The following is a 23,257-nucleotide window of genomic DNA, read 5'->3' as shown; positions in this document are numbered from 1 at the left end:
TCTGACAACGAGGATCTAGAACATCTCTGGAACGTTCTATGGACCATACTGGTGTCGATAAGGCTATGCTATTAGCATAACTGATTACTCTGCTTCCCACTCTTGCCACAATAAAAGCCCGGACAACATGATATTATATCAGCACATATATAGGCAGGAAAGTTACAGTAACACTTGGTATCATTATAGCCACGCCCATACTCTTGGTTCTTGAGACGCTTCTGGACACTTTCTCTGCAATTAGCATCTATTGCCTCTGGGTGGCAGTTGATGCCATCCACATCAGTTACTTGCTTCTCCAAAACCGTAATGGAAAACCTAATGTGGAAGCCCATCAAATTTACGAGGGAAGAATCAGCCTCACCTACTCTTAAACAATTTAGAAGCATATAACTGGGACAAAACTATCAATGCAATCAGGCAGGTTTAAGATAATAAAGACACAGAGGAGACAACTTCACCAAGTGAAATATATATATATATATATATATATATATATAATATATTTTATATATGCATATAAATATAAATGCCTTATATAAATATGGTTTACATATTATATATACCACAATAAAATGGCCATAATTAGTGACTTTCTTGCCAATCCTTGTATTTATTGACAGACTTCATTTGCATTCTCCTTCCTAATAACCCCTGAATTGCATTTTGAAGTCAAGACTTCCCAGAAGCTGGCACACTACTCTTCCAAGCCAGTTTGGAATCAAAACCCCCACCGGATGACCTCTGCAAGTTTGAAGTGTTACGTCATGATAACGTCAACACTGCCCTTGGTCGTTTTGTCTGTGCTGTTGGAGTGGAATAAGGAGGAGGATGGTGACAGTCTCCTAACCTGGAAAGTGAGTAATAATAATAATAATAGTGCACACCTTCTAAGGCTCTGTGAAGACTTAGCGCAGTAATATAGGCCAGCTTGGCAGAGTTCTTGGCACATGAACTCAATAAATGTAAGGCAATGAATTTTTCAGAGTGACGGTAACTTTTTCTTAAAATGTCAAAAACAAGAAGAAAGAAAGCCTCTCTCAGGAATCATACAAAGGAAAGGTTCTCCTTTGCTTGTTAAGCATGTTTTTACTGAGCAACTACTATATGTTGGACACGTAAGTTAGTCCTCCCAACACACGTTGTTCCCAGTTCAGTGCAAGAGAAAGAAGAAAGAAAGAGACATTTGTGAGGCTGGGATCAGAGTGAGTCACAGAGGGCTGAGTAAACTTAAATCAGGGACATGCCTCACAGCTGGATGTTCTGGGAGCCCTGCCAATTCTGGAGGTTACGTTTTCAGTGGGAGACGTCTAACAGAAGGGATGAAGGGGGCTGACGCTGTACCAACAGAGGGCAAGGCGCAGGCAAAGATGCAGAGGTGAAATCAGGTTCTGGATTCAGGGAAGTACATGGGCCCCTTAGTGTCATGGTCGGTGGGCGCACATGAAGGAAGGACAGACAGAACAGCACAGTGCGGGGGTGTGTGTGGGTTATATCACAAAGGGCCCTGTGTGCAGAGGAAAAGTATATTTCATGATAAAAACTAAGAGGAGCCACTTATGGATCATCGCGGGGTGTGGTGTGACCAGCACGAGACAATGGGGCTGAGCCATGGCCGACAAACAGTAAACGCAGGTCAGATGGCTGGTTGAGTCACTGACTGAACAGGTGAAGGTATTACGAGTGTATCAATAAAGTAATGAATGAAGGATGAATGAATGGTCCACTTTGCATCTTCAAGTGACAGTCAAATACAATATTATAACACCCACGCCCAAACAGAGCAGGGAACTGTGTTTTCTCTGCTGGTAACATGAGGTTTGGTTACACAACCAAGGCACAGAGATGTCCTTGAATCGTGCAGTTGGGGTCTTAGTACTCTGACCTAAGGCTCTAGGTTTGCAGACACAGCAGGTGAGACCCCAGCTTACAGCCCATTTCTTCCCTCCGGTTACAGGTTGCTGTTCAAATGCAAATTAAAACAAGCTCCTTCTCATCCCAAGAAAAAAACTTAGATTTGGATTTGTACATAACTGCTGGATGTTTCAGCTTAATAAACCTAATTAGGAATTACAGAGATTATGATTAAACATATTAAATGATTAATAGCATTATGCCGCTCATGTGAAAATTAAAATTAATCATCTTTAGTCAAACAGGACTTTGGAGAAATCTTTGCGTTGTTTCCTTTGATAAAAACATACAACGCTCAATTAATCATTTTGTAGCATGGGCATGTGTACAAAAGCTCATAAATTGTTATGTTGGAATACCTGTGTATTAAAAGTAATTTTTAAAGATAACATGTAAAATGGAAAACAAACTGAAAGTGTTTCTGACATCGTGGGTGAATGAAGAGGAGAGGGAAGAGGAGAACATCAGGATCCAGAGGCTGACTCCAGAGCCTGGGGCAAGGCAGGGGTGAGACCTTCCAGAATGGTCCTCACAGAGTCTCATATTGGTATATCGGGGTGAGAGCTATCCCCTTCCCTTTTTCTGGAAATTGTCAGGGAAAACATATTCAGGACAAGCCTGAATTTTAGGTCCCTATATTAGTCTGCTAAGAAATTACCACAGACATGGTAGCTAAAATCAACGGAAATGGATTCCCTCATGGTTGTGGGGCCCAGATGTCTACAGTGAAGGTGAGAAGGTCCTGTCAGGACCACACTCCCTCCGGAGGCTCTAGGGGAGAGCCCACCTTTGCCTCTTTCAGCTTCTGGTGACCTCTTGGCTTGAAGCTGCACTTCCCCAATCTCTGTTTCCACGTTCATATGGCCTTCTTCCCTCTGTGTGTCTGGGACTCACATCTCCCTCTGCCTTTTTCTTCTTACAAGGACATTAGTCATTGGATTTAAAGCTCACACTAGATCTTGTCTTGGGATCCTTAACTTAATTACATCTGCAAGGACCCTTTGTCCAAACAAGGTCATATTCGTGGGTTTACGAAGGATGGGATGTGAACATATGTTTTGAAGGCCACATTCAACCCACTACAATTTTCTTCTAAACAAGCAAACAAACCGGAAGTGCACGTAGAATGAATAGCTGTTATCAAGAAGTGGATGCATTTTCTACCACTGAGGGTGGCATGAGGTTCTCCAAGGGGTTGGCCTCACACCAGGTCTAGAAGAAGAGAGAATGTCCCTGTCCGAGCTGTCCCAGGCTCCCATCTGTCACACTGGGAACTTTAATGAGTTGTCTAAAGAGAGATTTGAGGCTTCCCTTCATCCCAGCCTAGGCTGTTGGGCTGCCTTTGTGCACCTCCCCCTGGATGTGATGACCCCCCTTCAGCTGGGCTGAGAGGCGCTCCACCAGCCTCCTGAAAGGCATCCAACACTCTAAAAACAAGGCTAGGTCTGCAGGTTCCCTGAGCCTAGCACTGTAGCTCACACAGATGGACAAGCAGTTAGAGCGTCCCCGAGAAGGTCGGTGAAGCTCATGGCAAATGCACAGCGTGAAATTTCTAAGGACAAAAATAAAGTCATGTGAAAAAGCCGAGGAAGTTGCTAAGGGAATTGCACATCTCGAATGCGTATTACCGAAAAGCGGGGGCTACCTGGTTGGTAGTTACATCCCTCAAGGCTGGTACATGTCAAGGCTTACTTGGAATTAACGGCTGGAAGAAGAACTCTTGATTTATCTGTGTCTGATTCTTTTAAAGTATCATTCTGGCTCTAAAAGTGGGACCTAGCTGAATTGAAAAGGTGCCTCATAACCATGTTTGGGAGATCAGGAGGTAGAACATAAAGACCAAGCAAATTACTCCATCTGCTTGCTCAGAGATGAGAGGAGATTGAGAAAACAAAGGTGTTAGAGGGTAGAATTAGAATGGCCAGGGCACCTTCCCTCTCAGAACCCTCCGGTCCAGACCCTCATCCTGGGCTGGGAGATTCAGTACGCTCTGGCCCAGACCCCCTTGCTTCCTGAGGTTCCCGCTCCTTACTCACTGGCCACCTGGCTCCTCCTTCCACGCATGCAGCATGCTCCCTCCTCAGGCTTCACGCCTGTCCTTCCTTTGCCTGGAAAATTCGCACCCCAGATGCCCATGTGGCTTGCCCCCTTCTTCCCAGCTCTCTGCCAAGACAGCACCCATTAGAGACATCCTCATCTAAAGCTTCAGCATCTCCTGTCTCCCTGCTCGTTCGCTTTTTTCATAGCACCTATCACTTCTTGCCTGTGTATTACGTGCTTCTGTTCATTTCTATGGTGTTTCTTTATCTCCTCCACCAGAACATGAAGTCCATGAGGACAGAGATGGGGAGTTTCCATCCACTGTTCTGTCCCTACCCCCTAGGGCAGTTTCTCAGCACCAGAAATGCTGACATTGGGGCTGGTTAATTCTTTGATGTGGGGCTGTCCCGTGCACCCTAAGATGTTGAGCAGCATCCCTGGCCTCCACCCCCTGTACAACAGTGGGACAACCAAAACTATCTTCTGCGGTTCAGATGTTCCCTGGGGGGCAAACCTGCACCGACTAGAACTGCGAGCCAGAGCGCATGGCAAGTTCTCAGCGAGTACCTATGGCTTTTGCTACAAGTGAGCTGCATGAATGCTGAGTTCACAGCTCTTGATCTTAGTTTGCATAGGGGTGAAGTGATAAATGCCCGTCTGTCCTGGATGCTTCAGAGTCGGATAACAAAAGCAAAGTCTTGTGAAAGTTAAGTCCCATGAATGAATAGTGAATACATATCATTACTATTATTAGCAGTGTTAATAACCATCCGCTTTCCTTCTCCGTTTCTTGGGGCCCACCCATACTGACAACTCGGAGATGCCGCCTCCCCATCACGCACGCAGGGTCGCAGGACCCCACATGAATGAACAGTCCATTCACCTCAAGAGGTGGGTTTCCAGGCAGCACTTGGCAGAGGTTCCCAAATAAGCTCATTAGGACAGCAAAGCCAGTTGTGCTCTGGCCCAGTTAGAAGGCCCTATTAGGAGGCAGGATGTGTGCCACAGAATTTTTCCTAATAAACAAACTCCCCAGATATCGGCGCAGGTTATAAATGTTAAGAAAACACCACCGGCACTTTAATCTCCTGAAGATCACTTAGTGCTTCCGCAAAGACCTTAATAAAGAACTGCGGGGCTCCCTCTGCTATAATCGTTCCTAATTCAATGAATAGCTCTGAGCAACCCAAGGCTAATCCTGGTGAAATTGGATTTTGATATCGACCAATCCAGGGATGACTGTTGGAGAGAATCCGCATGGTTTTGTGTGTGCCTTTGAGAGTCTGGCCCCGCCCACGTCTCCTCTCTGAGCCAATGGGGCGTTGCTGAGCTCACCTGTGTGCCACCTTCGGGGATGACCAGGTATCTTGGGAGCACAGGCAAAGGATATCTGTAGCTGGATATCTCTGAGCTAAACTCCAGTCCCGTCACATACTAGCCCAGCTCCTTAAACCCTTCTGAGCCTGTCACCTGAGATGCAAGTAGGGATAAAAGATCCCATCACAGAGTTGTCTGTGGTCCCAGGTTGCTGGAGGCAACACAAGTGACCATCACAAGGACGGATGAGTAAAATGTGGTGAAGCTGTCAGCAGAAATCAGAGTTCAGAGAGAAATCGTAGATTTGGAAGCACAGGGCTGAGCGCCTGTAGTGGGGGAGAAAACCATAAGAAATAAAACAAGAACGGTACCAAATTATACTTTGCCACCCCAAAATATGCCTCTTTGGCATAAGGGTTATTTTGGGATGATTATTTTTGAGAAACAGCAGACACAGGAGAAGCTCTGAAAAGAGTAGAAGTTACCGTTTTGTAAGAGAAATTTACATTTAAAAGGAAAGTCTCCATTTGTAGGGGTGTCTCCCTTTTGGAGGTAGCAGGAAGAGAAAGTACCTAAATTTCTAGAATCCCTTCAAAAGACAAGACAATGACCTCAATCTAGAACAACCTCACCCTTGTTTACTGGGCTTTTCCTGATAACCTCCCCATTGCTGGCTCCTCTGCCCCCCCAACATCTTCTGTCTTTAGCTGGAGATGGTGTTTAAGCCGGTGACTTGGGCCATTCCAGTTTGTTACTCGGTCTTTCCTCCGTAGGTCCCATGTCTACAGGAGCTTTACATGTTATTAAGATCCTGTTTCTTGGTCTCCTGTTAATCTCTCTTTTATCATGGGGGGTTTTAGCCAAGAACCTAGAAGAACACCGGGAAAATTATTTTTCCTCCCATGCATGATGGAAATTAAAAACACATGTACTCACAACACAGCACTAGATACAGTCCAAGGACGGTGGTCATGCAGTTTAGAGCAGTCCCATTCAATAAAATAAAATAGTAGCCGCGTACATAGTCTTAAAGTTTCTAGAAGCCACATTTCAAAAAAAGTAAAAAGAAACATGTGGAATTAATTTTAAGGATATATTTATTTTAATCCAATTTATCAAAACTGTTATTTCAATATGTAATTAAAGTAAGTGATATTTTAAATTCCTTTTTTCCCCCAGGTCTTTGAGATTTTGTATATAGTTTGTATTTATGACTCATCATCTCAACATGGGCACTACATTTTCATTGGAAATACCTGATCTATATTTAGACTTTGAAAAATTGACAGCTGAATAGCCAAGATTTTCAAAACACACCTAAAAGGCTTTTAATAACGGAATCAAGTGTCAGTGTTTAAATTTTAATTAAAGTTGAGTTTAATTAAAAATCCAGTTCCTCAGTCATACCAGCCATGGGCTCTGCAGATACCTAGAGCTGGCAGAATAATGGTCCCTTCGAAATGTTAATATCCTAATCCCTGGAGCCTCTGAATTTGAAGTTCACAAACTCCCTGAAGGATACACAGACATCCACGGACCCCTGGATAAGAACCACTACGGTGTAAGGTCATTCGCCTCTCCCTTATCCTGAGTTGAGACATTTGATGCCGAATACTACCATCCACTGGTTGCTGATGAGCCCAGTGTGGAATTGGCTAATGGGTCTAGAATCGGGTATTGAATGTAAAACCCTGCTGAGGTCCTACTATGACCCTGGTATCCTGCAAGGTGTTTTTCACACCTTATCCCACTGATCACCATAACAATTTGAAAAACGGAAGCTCAGGGAGGTTAAGTCAGTCACCTGTCCAAAGTCACGCAGCCAGGAGATGGCAGAGCCACGGAAGAACCTAAGATATTTAACTCCATATCCTGGACTCCATATTTTGGCCCTCAATGTCCCCTCAAGTTCAAGGTGAAGTCTAAAGACAGCTCAGCCCTAGAGGGCAACCGCCACCAACTTGCACAGAGTGAAATTCGCTGGAGTTCTAACTGCCTGTGCTCTCACTTGGGGCTGGAACGGAGTGATGAGCTCTGTGAATAGGGCCCTATCACAACCAACCAGCCCAAATCAAACCAAACCAGGCTGCTTCAGATGCTTCCTCTGAGCACCTGGAGTCCTGTGTTCCCCTCTCTTGAGCCCTTATTAACCATATATATTTTTTAGTATCAGATTACTTCCTTCTCTGTCCTACTAGAATATGAACATCCCAATGACAAATACTATATTGAATCATTTTTGAGGCCCTTTACTGTGGCACATGATGTGTGCTCAACAAATATTTATTGTGTCATCCCAGGAAAGAGGTTTGGGCCCAGCTTCTTTTTTCTCCATGAGCATCCCCAATTCTGCCACAAGGGTGTCGAAATCCAATGCCCAAGACAGGATGCTAACCAGCACGATTTTCTCCCAGCACAGCCTAGTGAATATTCAGCATCCCTCCTCTCCTACGGGCTTCCTCCCCTCCATGCCCAAAGTGCTTAACAGTGATAAATAAAAAGTGTCCTTTTGAATAGCCAACTGCTTCTTCCTCCTCCACCAATCAAGTTATTTCTCAGAGAGAAAAGCTTGTGAGTGTCTTCGAGGCATTATTTGATTAAGTTGACAATATTATGTGAGCGATGGTTGAGTACCCACTGCGATGTACTTTGGACCAAATTGATTTGTGTAACGAACACTTGCTCTGTCTCTTCTTGCAGCCTGAATAGTGGTCTTGATTTAGCCAGTAATGCTGGGCGCCAAGTGAATTTACAGGGTCCACAGTCCCTCTCTCTCAATCTGGAGAGAATAGCAGGAGCAGAGCATGGAGCGGCATAATTCAATACATTGTACTATAAGCTCAGAAAATAATATCACAGAGCTCTGCAATATACCTATTTGATTTGATTTGTAAACCTGATAAAAAAGCAATCGAGAAAAGTTCAGGGGGAAAATATATATGTTCTAAGCAAAAATGTAACGATATTGAATGTGTACAAAGAACCAAAGTACTGGGTGGGGAGGGGAGAAAACCATGCATACTAAATCAACTCCATACCCAGCGTTAGACAATATTGCACATTCTCCATTTAAAACGAAGCAAGATTGTGCAACGTTATTTTCCATTAAAAATAATAATAATGGTAAGCCCAGGAAATGTGAATTAAAACCCACGTCTCGGGTTTTCTCACAATCCTACTTCAAAACGGGCTCGTGCAGATTCACTCAGCTTCCTGCTTTTTCATTTTAGCTCTGTAGGCAAACAAATAAGTTAATCACACAGCTTTGGATGTAGTTAATGCCTCCTTCCTAGCTCGGCGGGGTGGATTCCACAGCCAGGTGACACAGATTTAAGAAACTCATCACATTCCCCTCAACCCGAATAAATTCAATGCTCTGCTGGAATGATGAAATTCTTCAGAACGGAGAAGTGCTGCAGGACACAGAACGGCTGACTCCAAATTCTCTTGCCTTTTTTTTTTACTATTTGAAAGTATAGGATGAGCATACAAGGGGCCAAGTGTCGAACACATCAGTAAAGTGGATGGGTTGCAGAGGTATCTGTATGAGCACACTTGAGCTGCTGTAACAAAATGCCACAGACTGGGAGGCTTCAACCACAGATATTTATTTCTCCCGGTTCTGGAGGCTGGAAAGTCCGAGATCAAGGTGTCAGCTCATATGGCTCCTGGTGAGGTCTCTCTTCCGGCTTGCGACCTCCCTGCGTCCTCACGTGGTGGAGGGAGAACGCTCTCTTCTTCCTCTTCCTATAAGGACACTGATTCCAACATGAGGACCCTGCCCTCATCTAACCCTAATTACTTCCCAAAGTCCCCACCTCCACGTGCCATCACATGGGGGCTTAAGGCTTCAACATGAATCGGGGGGGGGGGGGGGTGGAGAGGACACAATTCAGTCTATAGCAGTGTCATTGAAGCTGAGCCTGCAAACACCTGGGGATATGAAGTGTTTTGTCCTGGGGAGAGAATGGAGTTTCACTGGGCTTGAAACCGGCTATTCTCTTATCATTCAAAATATATTTATTGAGCACCTAATATACATATATATATATATATATATATATATATATATATATATATATATATCAGTCTCTGGGGATACAGCAGGTAGGGTTGGGAGCTGGTGTCCACTTATCAGAGGACAGGAATAGTAGGACTATAAGAAGGGCTCTTTCTCTCCTTCTCCATGCTCAAAGTTTCAGTTTTCAGTTCCAGGAACAAGGAGCTGAAAATAACTACCACTACTAATAACAATAACAATAAACATGTGTAGACTCTGAAACAAGTGATCTGGGTTTGAATTCCAGCCTTACCACTTCCTAGCTGTGTGACCTTGAGCAAGTTACTTAACCTCTCTGGGCCTCATTTCTTTCATTAGCACCTACCCCAAATGAGTCAGTACATGTAAGTGCCCTTCCTACCCCATAATTATGAATGATGATCAACATCTAGAACAGTGCCTGACACCTGGTAGCCACTTAATAAACACTGGCCGAATGATTAACACTCTGTTAAGCTCTTTGCATACATTATATTTCACTGCATCACCTGATGACTCAGAGAAGAAGATTCTATCATTTATCCCTATCATATGGCAAAGGAACTGCCATTCAGAGGGGCTAAGAGCTGCTTCAAGACGCCCAGTCAGTACATGACAGGCAGTGTGGGAGAGTGGTTGAGAGCCCAGGCACTGCAATTTCCTGAGGCAAATCCCTTAATGACATCTAAAGAAGATGCAACAGCTTTCTGGTCATGTGGTTATTAAAAACTCAGGCCAGTCCATTTTAAAGCTTCCAAAGTCAGTGAGATTCAAATTCTCTTGCTATTGCTACAGACCCGAGTCCTGATAGACCTGTGTCCTGACAGACATGCCTCAGGCAGGGGGCATCGCCCCTACCATCCAGCGCTTTGCACTGTCCGTTAGAGGGGCCGCCTCTGGGGCCCTCTTCCTCCTTCTCTTCTTAGGTCTTCCTCTTTTGGAGTTGGGGGGTGGGGGAAGGGACTGAGGAAGCAGAGGGCTTTCAATGAAACAAGATGCTTCTTGGTGGAGAGAATCAAGTATCTCTCTCTGCTTTCTCTCTCCTTCTCCTGGAGCCTGTGTTCTACTGGTGGCTTCTGTGGGCGGGTGGGGGGAGCCGGCGGGGGGTGCTGGTATGCTTGGGGTGGTCATCTGCCAACCCATTGTCCTCCATAGCTGCTGAGGGTCCTGTATCTTCAAGGTCAGTGTGCAATGCTGCCTGTTCTCCTTTTAGGTTTGTGTGTGTGGGGGGGGGCCCTTCAGCATTGTTTTCCAGAACATCCTGAGAACTCCTTCCCTGTCCTCTGAATGTCAGGCTCTTCCAAGAGCCAGGTGAGATGGTGGGTGCCCTAACACATTCTCCAGGACAGTTCTTTCCCATGCTGCTGTTTCGGACTATGCCAGTGAGCCTCCACGTTGATAAATGCCCAGATAAGAAGCAGGCACAAGCTTCTATGTTAATGACATCGCTGCACCCAACTAATTTAAGGAACATGTCAAGTTCTCCCAAGAACTCTGCACTGCCTTCTGCTTTGATGGCATTATTAAGATGAGCCTTCCTGTTTTCCAGCTTAGCGAGCATCCACCTGAAGGAGCTGACGGCCTCCCCTTCTTGCTGGCAGCCCACTCTCGCTCTCCAGGAGTGACTCTCTTGAAGATTTATCCTCACCTCACCTTGGCCTCCTGGTTTTTTTTTAAACCCATCCCACTCAGAAATCAAAGCCAATTTAAATATCGATTTAAAAAGGAAAAATGTTGATATTTTGTATCAAATCCTCAAATCCACCTAGCTAAAAGATTATTCCCCCCCAACGTATTATGCAAGATTTAATTTAACCAAATGGCAAATCTATACATTATGCAAATTTTCTGGGCCTAAGAAAATTGCTGAATGCACAACTCAGTTGCAGGAAATTGGTTATGAATTTAAGATGGAACTGATCTCAGCTAAAATCCCAGGATTTTCCTTACTAATTACTTCTTTCTTCGTATAAACGCTTTGAACAAAGAGATAAGCACTCTGAGGGTTTTGCTCTGGGAGTACTGGGGTTTTTCCAGTATACACCGAGACATGTGTAGATATCATTCTTTGGAATATTGATATGTCTATTCTGCATTTGACAGTCAAAGAATCCTGTCGCATCAAGTACACAAGTTCTGCAAACTGCCATGATTCAGATTACTTCTGAGTTCCAGACCCTATTCATCAGTGGGCTAATTTCTCCTGCACTGGTGGGTGGGGAGGAGTGTAAATATATGTTAGGAGATGGAAATACTAAGAAATATACTCTGAAAATAGAAATGACTTCATCTCCTTTCCAGTTTGCTCTTTACCTAGACAGCAAATTTTTTTCTTAAAAATGCCATATGGAAAATAGTTTGTCTTTGAGGGCCACATTGCTGTGAAAGTGAAAGCAGCCACCAGCAATATCTAAACAACTGAACGATGGGTGTGGCTACGTTCCAATAAAACTTTATTGACAATAAAGGCAGTGGGCCATAGTTTGGCATGACTGTTCTTAGAGAAACCATTATTCTAGTCTACACTGTTCTATTTGGCTGCCATTTAAAGAGCTTCTTGCTAGATGTGAGGGGTAAAGGATGAATAAGACATACCCAGAGCCCTGGGGATCTCCCGGTACAGCAGGAGAGAAAAATAAGGAATGATACAATTAATAAGACAATGGGTGAGTTTTCTGATTGAAGGACCTTCAGATACATAATTCAACAAGAGGGGAATATGGAAAACTTCTTGGGCAATCTCATTCATCTAGAAACTTGGCAGTTCTATATTAGCGGGGTTCACAGGCCAACCTTTAATGGTCTACAAGTCCAATTCTTAAAATGAACAAAGAGAAACATCCACCAGTCCTGGGCTCTCTCTCATCTAATCATGTTATTCAAGGCTCTAATAAGGGGAGGTAAGACTTGAAGTGATAAGATGTGGATGGTAGCCACGTTGCTGGGTGACCTGGGGCAAGTAGTTACCCATCCTCTCAGAGACCATTTCTTCATATGTGCAAGAGGAACAGGAATGCTAGCTCCCTCTCAGATCATGGGGAAGCAGATGGGATTCTGCCCCAGAAAGTCTGTGGCCATTTCAAGGTGTTATGTATCTGTAGTCCACAATATACATTTTTCTTGGTTACACTACTTAAAAAGCAAGACTTGCTCACACGGCAGATGACAATATGAAAACCACTGTGGCAACCAGAAGACTCTTAGTGGAGGCCCTTCACTACAGCAGACTTAGATTCAAGGACAATGCCCGCCAGTTTCTCACCATGTCACATTTCTTGGATGAAATTTACTGTACCCGAATAAATGAAGGCACTGATTTTGGTCACCTTGCAGGTACCGATCGTGCCAAGGCTCTGAGATTCAGGAGGGTGGGCTGAGCTAGGGGCTCTACCTTGGTAGGGGGTTCTTGGTTACCCTTAACAAAAGGCGGGTTTTGTGGTTTGAAAGGTAGACAGGCTTGCTTATAGGAGGGCTCTGCACATACTACCTCAGTCTATCTCCAGGTACACCCTTCAGATCACCCCTAAGTCACCTGGGAAAGTTGTTGCAAATGCAGATTACTGGTCCCCACTCCCAAAGTAACTATTCGTAACTGTAGACCCAAGATGGATCATTTTAATAATCCTCATGAGTGACTCTGGTATGCTCTAACATCTTCACGGCCACTCTTGTATATCCCAGGGAGGCAACAGCGAGTTTATGTGTCTGGAATGAGAAACCGAATATGGTTGGCACTTCCAATGCCCAGTCACCTGATCTTGGACATGTTACTCCACCCCTTTACACCTCACCTCCCCTGGCTTTAACATGGGGATTTGTGCATTCATTCACTCAAAGACTATTGATTGACTACCTTCAATGTGACTGGAAAAGAACCAAAAGGCAGGGGGAGGATTAAAATCCTAATGCATGCAAAGTGCTTACCAATGGCTTAAGGCATTTTGTGAGCACTAGGTAAACATTAGTCATGGAAATCCTTTAACTTCCCTCCATATTCACCTTCCAAAAGCAGAATCATTGTTTAGAGGACAAATCATAAGCCTTGGGTTGGATCTGTTGTGTATCAGGGTTTGTAAACAGCTACTGGACTGCTCTTGATTTGGGGGGCCCTGCCTTTCTCCCTGAATTAAAACCTCTGCCTAGAAAAGAGACTTTAATGTTTTTAAGGTGGATGGGGTGGGGTTGGGGTGGAGGCAGGTGATGTTTCAAACAGTTTCCCTTCTAAAGTCAAGCAAGACTTCCTTATGGGACCTCAGATATGCCTACCTTTTTCTAGGTGGTTATATATATGGAGAGAGAGATGTATAATGTATACATCATAATACAATCACAAAGTTGAATTCCAAGGCAGATGGAACATTCTGATGGGGAGGCTCACTGCTGACTGATTATTTGATGCTTTCGATCTTTTATATTGAATTTGAGATTACAAGCCTCCTTTTCCATTCAGCCCTGCCCTGCAGCTTTCCCTGACATTTTGTTATCTTTGCGTAAGCCTTTCAGGAAGGGCCTCTGAACTGTCCTCCTGTTCTGGCTGCCAGGGAAATAGGATTACTGCCTTATTCTTCAACATGGAACAACCATACTTCATTGAAGGGTAAAATAAAATAAAACTTTGGAATATTTTTATTCAATTTTTCGAAAAATCTTTTAAGATGAGTAACAGTGGAGTTCATTTAGCATAGCTGCCCATGAGCATTTGCTAGGAATATGAATCCCATCTACATTTTTTAGATGCTTATCATATTATATGTTACTTTCCTACGAGTACTTCAAATGTGTGCTAAAAAAGGCTAAAGGAGCTGGCTCAGTAACAGTGTGCAGGAGAACACCTGGGGAGCTCTTGAGAAATGCAGATTCCAGGGTTCCAGCCTTTTCAGGGCCAATTTATCAGCCTGGGGTGGAGCCATGGAGGGGCTGCAGTCCACTCAAGGGGTTGTTTACTTTTCAGGGATTTTGTGAGCCTCTTGCTAAATGTGACCTTTAATAAAAATTAAGTAACATAAACCCGCAATTGAATAAAATATATAAAACGGTAATAAACGTTCCAAACTCATTACTTCCTAGTTCTTTTACTACATTTTGCTGTTATCTATTGCTCTTGAGGTTTCTTCTGGCTTTCGTACCTGAACGGTAGAGATAACTATATAATGGTGCACTCCTGCACATCTTTAGCTAACTCTGAATTCAGTGATGAGGCACTGGAAGCTTGAACATGACCAGGTTGGGAGTATTTACACCATGGAAATCAGCAAATGCTTCAACTCAGGCTCCTGAACCCGTCCCATCCCCCCACCGCCCCAAGTAGGTTGTTAAACACAGCACATCACTGGCTAGAGCCAGCAATATTCATTTATAATACACCAATACCAGACAATTCTAATAAAAGCAGTGTCTGGGACACAGTTTAAGAAAATGATGCCAAAGATTTAGAAAAGCCAGTCCCCAGAAGAGCTGTCTTCTGGTCATTTTGTCAGTGGCTCTAAAACTCTCCCTGGCAATAAAGTAGTGCCAAGTGTGGACAAAGGGCTAGATTGTAAACTCAAGGATACGTAGCTTCTAGATCTGGCTCCAGGACTTCTGTGTGACACTGGGCAAATGAGTTAACCTCCCTGAAAAGTCATTTCCTTCATCTGTAAAATGGGTTTTCAATACTTACAGACTCATGGTAAACAATAGTGAAGGATATTATTAGAATGTAGCCTCAATCCTGGCTCCTAGTAATTGTTTAGTAAATGACAGGTGTTTGATCATGACCATGGTGATGATGATGATGATGGTGATGGTGGTGATGATGATTATGGAGGTGATGGTGATGATGACGGTGGTGATGATGATGGTGATGATGGTGATGGTGATGGCCATGATGATGGTGATGGTGATGATGGTGATGATGATTATGGAGGTGATGGTGATGATGACGGTTGTGATGATGATGGTGATGATGGTGATGGTGATGGTCATGATGATGGTGATGGTGATGATGGTGGTGATGATGGTGATGGTGGTGATGATGATTATGGAGGTGATGGTGATGATGATGGTGGTGATGATGATGGTGATGGTGTTGGTGATGGTGGTGATGGTGATGATGATGGTGGTGATGGTGATGGTGATGGTGGTGATGGTGGTGGTGGTGATGGTGGTGATGGTGATGATGATGGTGGTGATGGTGGTGGTGGTGATGGTGGTGATGGTGGTGATGGTGATGATGATGGTGGTGATGATGGTGGTGGTGATGATGGTGATGGTGGTGATGGTGATGATGGTGGTGGTGATGGTGATGGCAGTGATGATCGTGGTGATGATAAGGTGTTGTTAACAGAGGCATCTGGGAGAAATCCCTTGAAATCATGGAAGCAGTTGATGGATAAAAAGCTAACTTAGTAGTCTGAAGGTTAGAAGGTTCTAGGAAAAACAAACAAACCTGATATCCATTTCAACTTCTTCATTTAAACCATTATATGCAAATGATAATAGAAGATGCTGATATTATACTGACAGTGCAGACCACTTCACGTTGACCATGTCACTTATCCTCATGACACTTCTATGGAGTTGGTGCTGCAATTATGCCCATTTCACAGATGAGGAAAATAAAGCTTAAGAGGAGGCCCACACAGCTAGTAAAGATGAGAATAGGTCCCAGAGCTAAGGCCTTGAGCTCACAAGCCAGTGTCCTTCCCTGATGACTTGCAGCCTTCTTAGGAATGAAGCTCTTTATCCATAAGAGATTGTTGAAGCTGAAAGCAAAAATAGGCCCATGAAGGAGAAATTGTAGGTCAAAGTTCCGTATTAGATTACTTATGAAAAACTCACAATATTCCAGAGTTATCTGTGACCTTTGAGGGAAACAGTGTGTTCCATATATTTATCCTGGGTGGTACTACACCTGAGAAAGAAGGCTGAATTATAGGAACAACTGACTAAATGACCTAGGCTGTTTCTAATTTTCAAGCACCATGGCTTTAATGAAAGGGGGCAAATTGTGACATTTTGGCAGATGGGATGGGGTGAGAGAAACAGGACCAGAAGCAGCATTGGGAGACAGGTTTGAATCCTGGCTCTGAGATTTGGATGCAGAGCTGTGTGATCCTGGGCAAAACCTGAGCCTCATAAATGGTAGCAATAATACTGAAATTGTAGCATGTAATGAAAATTCTACCAAAGTACATAAGTGCATGGCAAAATGCCCTTGTTATCAAAGCAATTAGCAGGTATTACTTTTTTCTTTTAGTTTAGAATTTCATAGTCAGGTTTGACAAATATTCATTAAGTGTTAAGTGCGGGCTAGGTACAATTCTAGGTGCTGGAAACAGATAATGGAGAAAGTAGATAAAAATCCCTCCTCAAGGAGCTTAACTTCCGGTGGGGTTGAAAACTGATAAGCAATAGCACAGTACAGGGGCGCCTGGGTGGCTCAGTTGGTTAAGCGACTGCCTTCGGCTCAGGTCATGATTCTGGAGACCCGGGATCGAGTCCCACATCGGGCTCCCTGCTCAGCGGGGAGTCTGCTTCTCCCTCTGACCCTCCCCCTCTCATGCTCTCTGTCTCCCATTCTCTCTCTCAGATAAATAAATAAAACCTTTAAAAAAAAAAAATAGCACAGTACATAAAGAACATGACAGAATAGGCTAGGAGTGTAAGTGCCATGAGACAAAACATTGAATATGAGGATTGGGGAAATGGGGAGGGTTTGAAATTTTTAGTGAATGGTTTTTGAGGTGACATTTGAGTCAAAATTTGACAGAGTGTTGAGCCATGGGGATAGGTCAGGCAAGAATGGTTCAGACACAGGGACAGTCTGTGCAAAGGTCCTGGGGTAGGAACATGAGGACGAGTGAGCCTGGTGCAGAGTGATCAGAGGGAAGAGAATAGGAGATGACGTCAGAGATATAATAAAGTGTCATGTAATAAGGCCTTTTAGGGTACCGTAGGAACTTTGGCTTTAAAAAAAAAAAGCTTTCTAACTTTTGAAATATATTTAGATTTACAGAGGTATTGCAAAGATAGTGGGGTTCTCATCCAGTTTTCTCTAAAGTTAACGTCTCACCCAACCATGTGTATTTATCCAAACTAAGAAGTTAACATTTGCATATTATGAACTACAGTGTTTATTCAAATTTCCTGCTTTTCCATTAATGTCCTTTTTCTGTTGTAGGATCCACTCTTGAATATCAAGTTGCACTTACAGAATTTTGGCTTTTACTCTGAGAGAAACTAAGTGAGCCACTAGAGGGCTTTTAACAGAGGGAGATGAAATGATTTACACTTTAGCGGGATTTCTGGGTGTTTTCTTTTTCTACTTAAATCTGAGTTGAGAACAAGAGGATTGGAAGATTACTTGAATTGTAATTTAATAGGCTCTCACTTAAACCTCCCTTATGCTCCCCCTGAGAATAGCAAATGTCCTTTATCAGACTTTTACCAAAAGAAATGGCCAAAAACAATTATCAGGCATTTTATAAATACAAAATGCTATGTTAATGCTAAATAATAAGCATAATATTCATTTCCTTAGTGTTCCACTTGATTTTTATTACTGCAAATGCTAATTGTCCCAACATCTTGGATTTATGTTACTCCTTTCCCCCTAATAGCCAGGTATTTTCTACTTGTATTTTCTTAATTGTCTGAACTAATAAGCTTGCCTAGTTAGAACATGGTGATAATGTGGCCAAAATTACAGGTTTGATGTCATGCCTTTGGCTTTGCATAAGAAAATGAAACAAAATAAGAGCACTCAGAAGCTATAAAAATTGTCCAAATTGGGGCTCGTTAAGTCATTATGTTGAGTGCTTGGTTTAAACAGGTGGGGGCTAAAGGTGCCTGAATCCCTTGTCTGAATTCACTGACATTCAAAATCAGCTGCTTCCCTTAGAGCTGCTTTGCATGGACACCCCCATATTTCTGATGAGGAAGCTGAGATGCAGCGAGGCTAAATCTGTTACTGCAGCTGTAACAGCTGATAATTAAGAGGCTGAGCTCGAGAATGTAATTTTCTTAGTTCAGATTTTTTTCTCTGTCTCTGCTGTGCAACCCACGAGTCAGTTAGCTAACCTCTCTGTGCCCAGGCTGCTAATCAGAGAAATTGACTTTTATTTAAGAGTACCTAAAATATAGGCTTGCTGTGACAGGATAACATCATGCATAGAAAGCATTTAGTATAATGCCTGGAAGGTAATAGATTTATAACTGTTCCTGGCATGATGAGGATCCTGTGTGGTTGTTTTGCTGGTGCTTTTGCTTCTCCTAACCCTATCCTAGAATACACTATGTTGAATTGAAACATCTGTCCATTTGCCCATCATCCCCACTAAGCTGTGAGCTCTGAAAGGATAGGATCTGGGTGTTCTATTCTTCACCTTCAATGCCTGGCACAGAGCCTGCCATACGCTGATGACCTCTGAGCAGAACTGGACTCTTTCAAAAGAGCTCTCAGGCTGAAAGTCTGGATGGCAGCTGAGGTTGGAGGTCACCATCTATGAGAGATCTTGTTTCTTCTTGTCTTCTAGAACCAGCCTCTTTACTCACAAGTTCATCCATGTTGACGTGTAATTGTCCAAATGTGGACTGAGGCAACCACCTCTTACAGCTGGGGCTTAGGACGCAGCTCCGTCCGGGCAACACCCAACATCCCCTTCTGAAATTGAGCTGTGCATCTTAACCTGAAGGTCCTGGCCACTTGGAGATCTTCGTTGGAATTGTGACTGTTGCTACCCGTTTCTTCCGTCCCGTATGAGGGTACAACAGGGTTCAGTTGTGCCTTGGGGTCCTATAGGTCTAACATTCATGTTTGTTGTTATTCAAAAGCTGTTCTTTAAAAATTGTAGGCATTGGGAAATTAAAAAAAAAAAGGAAGGAAGGAAGAAAGGAGGGAAGGAAGGCAGAAAAGAAAGAAGGAAGGAAAGAGGGGAGGGTCTTACTCCCACTGGAATATCTCATGTGCTTAGTGAGAGGACAGAGGGGATATGTCAAAGAGTATTTGAGAGTGGTGAATAGGTCACCTAAAAACAAAAGAAAAGAAAGAGATGGGGCCTTAAGAATGCTGGAGACATAAATCTTATGGGGTCACGAACTATGGATTTCTCCTCTCTGGTTCTGCAGTGCATATTCAGAATTGAGTTGAGGTTCAGTTCAGATTTTGCCATAAAAAGCATGGTTATCAATTAATATTGACCTGCTGGTCACTCAGGCCACTGGTCTTCCCAGGCCGTACCACCAGGTTCAGCTCTCTACCTTCTCTGAAGACACTTTGGTGCTTAAGAAAATGTTTCTGGAAAATCTCTTCTGAAGTCTTTCCACTTTCCAATGCTAAAGTCCTACACCTCTAGATGTTAAAGAAATATTCCCATTTCGGTGTTTGTTTTTAAATATTCTCAGACTGTAGAAGGATATCACAGATGAAATAAGAAACTATAGCTACTGACCAACGTTCTCACAGACAAGGATCTAAAGAAGCATCCTTGGGAATAAGTTGTAAAACTCCACTATGAAAAAAAAAGGTACAAACCCAGAGTGGAGAAGATAATCTTAAAACAAAGCATAAGGATCAAGTGTAATAATTCTATAAAGATACTCTCTACAATGCTGAGATGGGAGAGAAAAGGGGATTGGGGGACAAAACGGCTAATACACAAGTAGAATGAAAATCTCATTAAGGGATTGTAGGGAAGAGAGACACTTCTGTCTTGGACATCAGAGAGGATGGAGGAGCAGAAGATGGAGACACAGGGCCTTTGCACATGCTATTTCCTCTGCTGAAACATTCCTCCTAGAGTTTCCCCGTGAATGACTGGCTTTTCATCCTCATGTCTTGGCAGAAGTGGCACTCCCATACAAAGCTTTCCCTGACCACACTATCTAAGAGTATGTTGGTAATGAAATTCTCTAAAACGATAACAAGAAGCAAGCCCTGCCAACTTCTGTGGTGTAAATACTCTCCTCTTGGTGATTCCAAACTACAAACATGATGTCACTGAACACAGAGATGGGAAAACAATGCTCACAATTGGCTCCTGCCAGCCTATTCAAACACCCCACTGACTTAGCTGAAATTATCCCATTTATTTGGTTACTTATTGATGGTCTCCCTCCAGCTGGTACCCAGCAAATGCACCCTAAATATTCCTTATTTGGGTTCCCCATTCTTGCCTTGTGGTTTGGAAACCCTCTCCATGTAGTGATCTGGGACCACTATAGGGTTCATCTCATTTATCTTCCTTCTCTTGGTGCTTCTTATGGTCCAAAACCTGGAATTACTGTTCCTTTTCTGCTGAGCACTCCAGTTGTTTAAGGTGGGGATGAAAACCCAGTCCCTGTTACTCCAACATGGCTAAGGGCAGAAATCCTGGAATTGTTTCTCATTTGGATGAATGAGGATGTCTGCGTATGGGTGAAGAGGGCAGTCACTGTGGTTACCTGGAATGTTAAAATACAGGACGACATCTGAAAGCTCACCGTCTGTGCCCTCCAGTGAGTCCGGGGGCATTGTGCATGTTCTAGAAATTTCTAGGGCTTCCTACTTCTGTTAGGTCGGGATTAAAAATTGGAATCCTTTTTTGAACACTGTTTGTTAATATGAAAAGCATCATTTAATTAGGACTAATATAAGATGCTCTGCAGAGTGATAATTTAATAATTCGGCCGTTTTATTTATACAGTGCCTCCAGGCTCCTCATTAAAAATGAAAGAGACATTCGATGGGACGATGTGGCTTTGCCGCTGCAAACATTCCAAGTGCTCTCAGATCATAAAGCCCACCCTCTGGGCATTGTGAGAGCCATCTCCCTAGCCTGGGAGCAGACATTTGTATTGCCAAATTAACCTTCATAGACGGGGGAGTCCCAGGAACCACTTGTTTACCCGGCACTTAAGGGTAGTCTCTAGTCCAACCAAAAAAAAAAAAAAAAAAAGAAGATGAAGAAAGAAAGAAAAAGAAAGACTCTGGAGTCCACCCACGAGAGAGGGACTCTTACTGATTCAAAACTCTCAGGGAGCTTCCCCTAGCTCTTGGAATTAAATCTGGACTCCTGGCTTGGCTAGCAAGGACCCACCTTTACGATTTCATTTCTAGAACTTCTTCCAGCCCCGCCACCCTGCTTTCGTTCCCCCCAAACAACCAGGGTCTTTCCCACATCAAGGCCTTTGCATATGTGGGCTCCTCTCCCTGGAACCTCTTCCTTCCGCTGTTTGCCATAACTGGATCCTTCTCATCCTTAGTCATCAGCTTAAATGTCATCTCGTCAGAGCATCCTCCCTGCCCACCCCCTATGATGCAGCACTGCTCTTGTCTGTTTCTCTCATGTCACCAGCAAGGCTAGCAAGTGCTCTGATGTATTTGCTTGGCCCCCTGGAATATAAGCTCTGTGATGGCAGCATCTTCTCGGTCTTATTCAACATACTTCCAGAAGCCAGAGAGGTGGGTTCTTAATAGTGACTACCTCGTTAATCATTAAGGCATAAGTAAGTGGGTTTCTAGTTAATGGTGTGGCACAACGTGCCATCATGCCTGGAATGTCCTCTCTGTCTTCTGCCGGTCTGCAGCCAGGCCCATGACTCAAGATAGAGAACAACATGGTGGCGTCAAGTACAGAAGAAACCACAGAGGGAAACGGGCCGGCTCTCCTCGTGATGCATCAGGTGGTGGGAAATATGGATGAATGGAAGCAGAAACTATGGCTGGAGAGAAGGATCTCTTGTGCCTCACTTGGAGCTCCCACCCCAAGCATCCTGTTCGATGCCCCTGGGAATGTGTCTGCCATCCGCATTGCTCTACATCCCCAGACTGGGATGAGGTCCATGAGGGCGCGGGCTGCTTCATTCACCTCTCTATTCCCAACACTCAGCACCAGATTTAAAGCTTGTTTAAAACACCAAGTGTGTGTGTGAGTGTGTGTGTGTGTGTGTGTGTGTGTGTGTGTGTGTGTGTGTGTGTCTGGGAGGGTGCAGGGGACAGGGGGACGGCTGGAGGGGGCCAATGTAGAGAACAACTTGGTTTGTTTTGGGATATTTTGCATGGTGAACAGTCACTGCAAATGAATGGAATAAATTGCTCAAAATGCAAACATCCAGCTTATTTCCATTGTACAGAGTATATTCTTTTCCACAATTTCAAAAGAGTAAGGCACCACTCCTGAGCAAACACTAAGACGGGCTTAGTAAAGTTTGTGCGTGACGCCTGGGATTTGCTCCGTCACTAAAGAAGCGAAGCCAAATGGGCACATGGCCGATGCTACCATCCATTCTGTTTTGTCTCCTAGCAGGATAGATTACTCTTCTGCTTTAAAATACACACAACCTTCCTGTTCATTAATCACTCTAACAGGTTTCAACTTCATACCAGCCAATCCAAGAACAATAGCAAAGAACCATGAAACCTGTTTCCACCTGCATAAGAAATGGAACAAGCGAGGTATCTGAATCACAAACTTGAAAACCCGAACTAAATAATTTAAAAGTCTAATTTCTAAAAGCACATGCTTTCTAATGGCATAGCTATTTGTCATGCCTGCCTTGATTCTGAGTCTAATGCTGCCAGCCATGTGGTAAGTTCACTGTTAATATGTGAAAGGGATTATTTGCTTTATTTTTTCTGCAATAAATTATGTTGGTCTTTTAAGGATCTCTAGCTTGCAAAAGGGATGAAATACACAGTCAGATCCACTAATCCGATTTTTCTCCTTTTCTGTCCTCTCCCGCCCTCCTTCCCCTTCTCCTCTGTTTCTCGATTTTGGCATACAATGGAAGGCAAGGTGTGCACTTAATAAATTATGTTTGCAGAAGCAGTGGTACCACCTGACACAATTATGCACTTGTTGAGTTAGTGGCCACTTGTAAACAGACTTTGTAAGCCATCCCACTTCATACTGAAAGGTGCTAATGCATCATTATGATCTAGCGGGCTGCCTGCTGAATTTTACAGCATTGCACACTACATTAACCTTT

General features: G+C 43.6%; 1 protein-coding gene across 9 annotated transcripts in view; it reads right to left on the bottom strand.

The window, feature by feature from the left end:
- Nucleotides 1-23,257, bottom strand: part of RBFOX1 (RNA binding fox-1 homolog 1) — a 1,177,605-nt gene that overhangs the window by 121,737 nt on the left and 1,032,611 nt on the right. The gene's annotated exons all lie outside the window — the stretch shown is intronic.

This window comes from Phoca vitulina, unplaced genomic scaffold (assembly GCF_004348235.1).
Source record: "Phoca vitulina isolate PV1807 unplaced genomic scaffold, GSC_HSeal_1.0 scaffold66, whole genome shotgun sequence".
NCBI classification, from domain to species: domain Eukaryota; kingdom Metazoa; phylum Chordata; class Mammalia; order Carnivora; family Phocidae; genus Phoca; species Phoca vitulina.
Note: the sequence above shows the minus strand (reverse complement) of the source record. Positions and strands in the feature narration are given on the sequence as shown.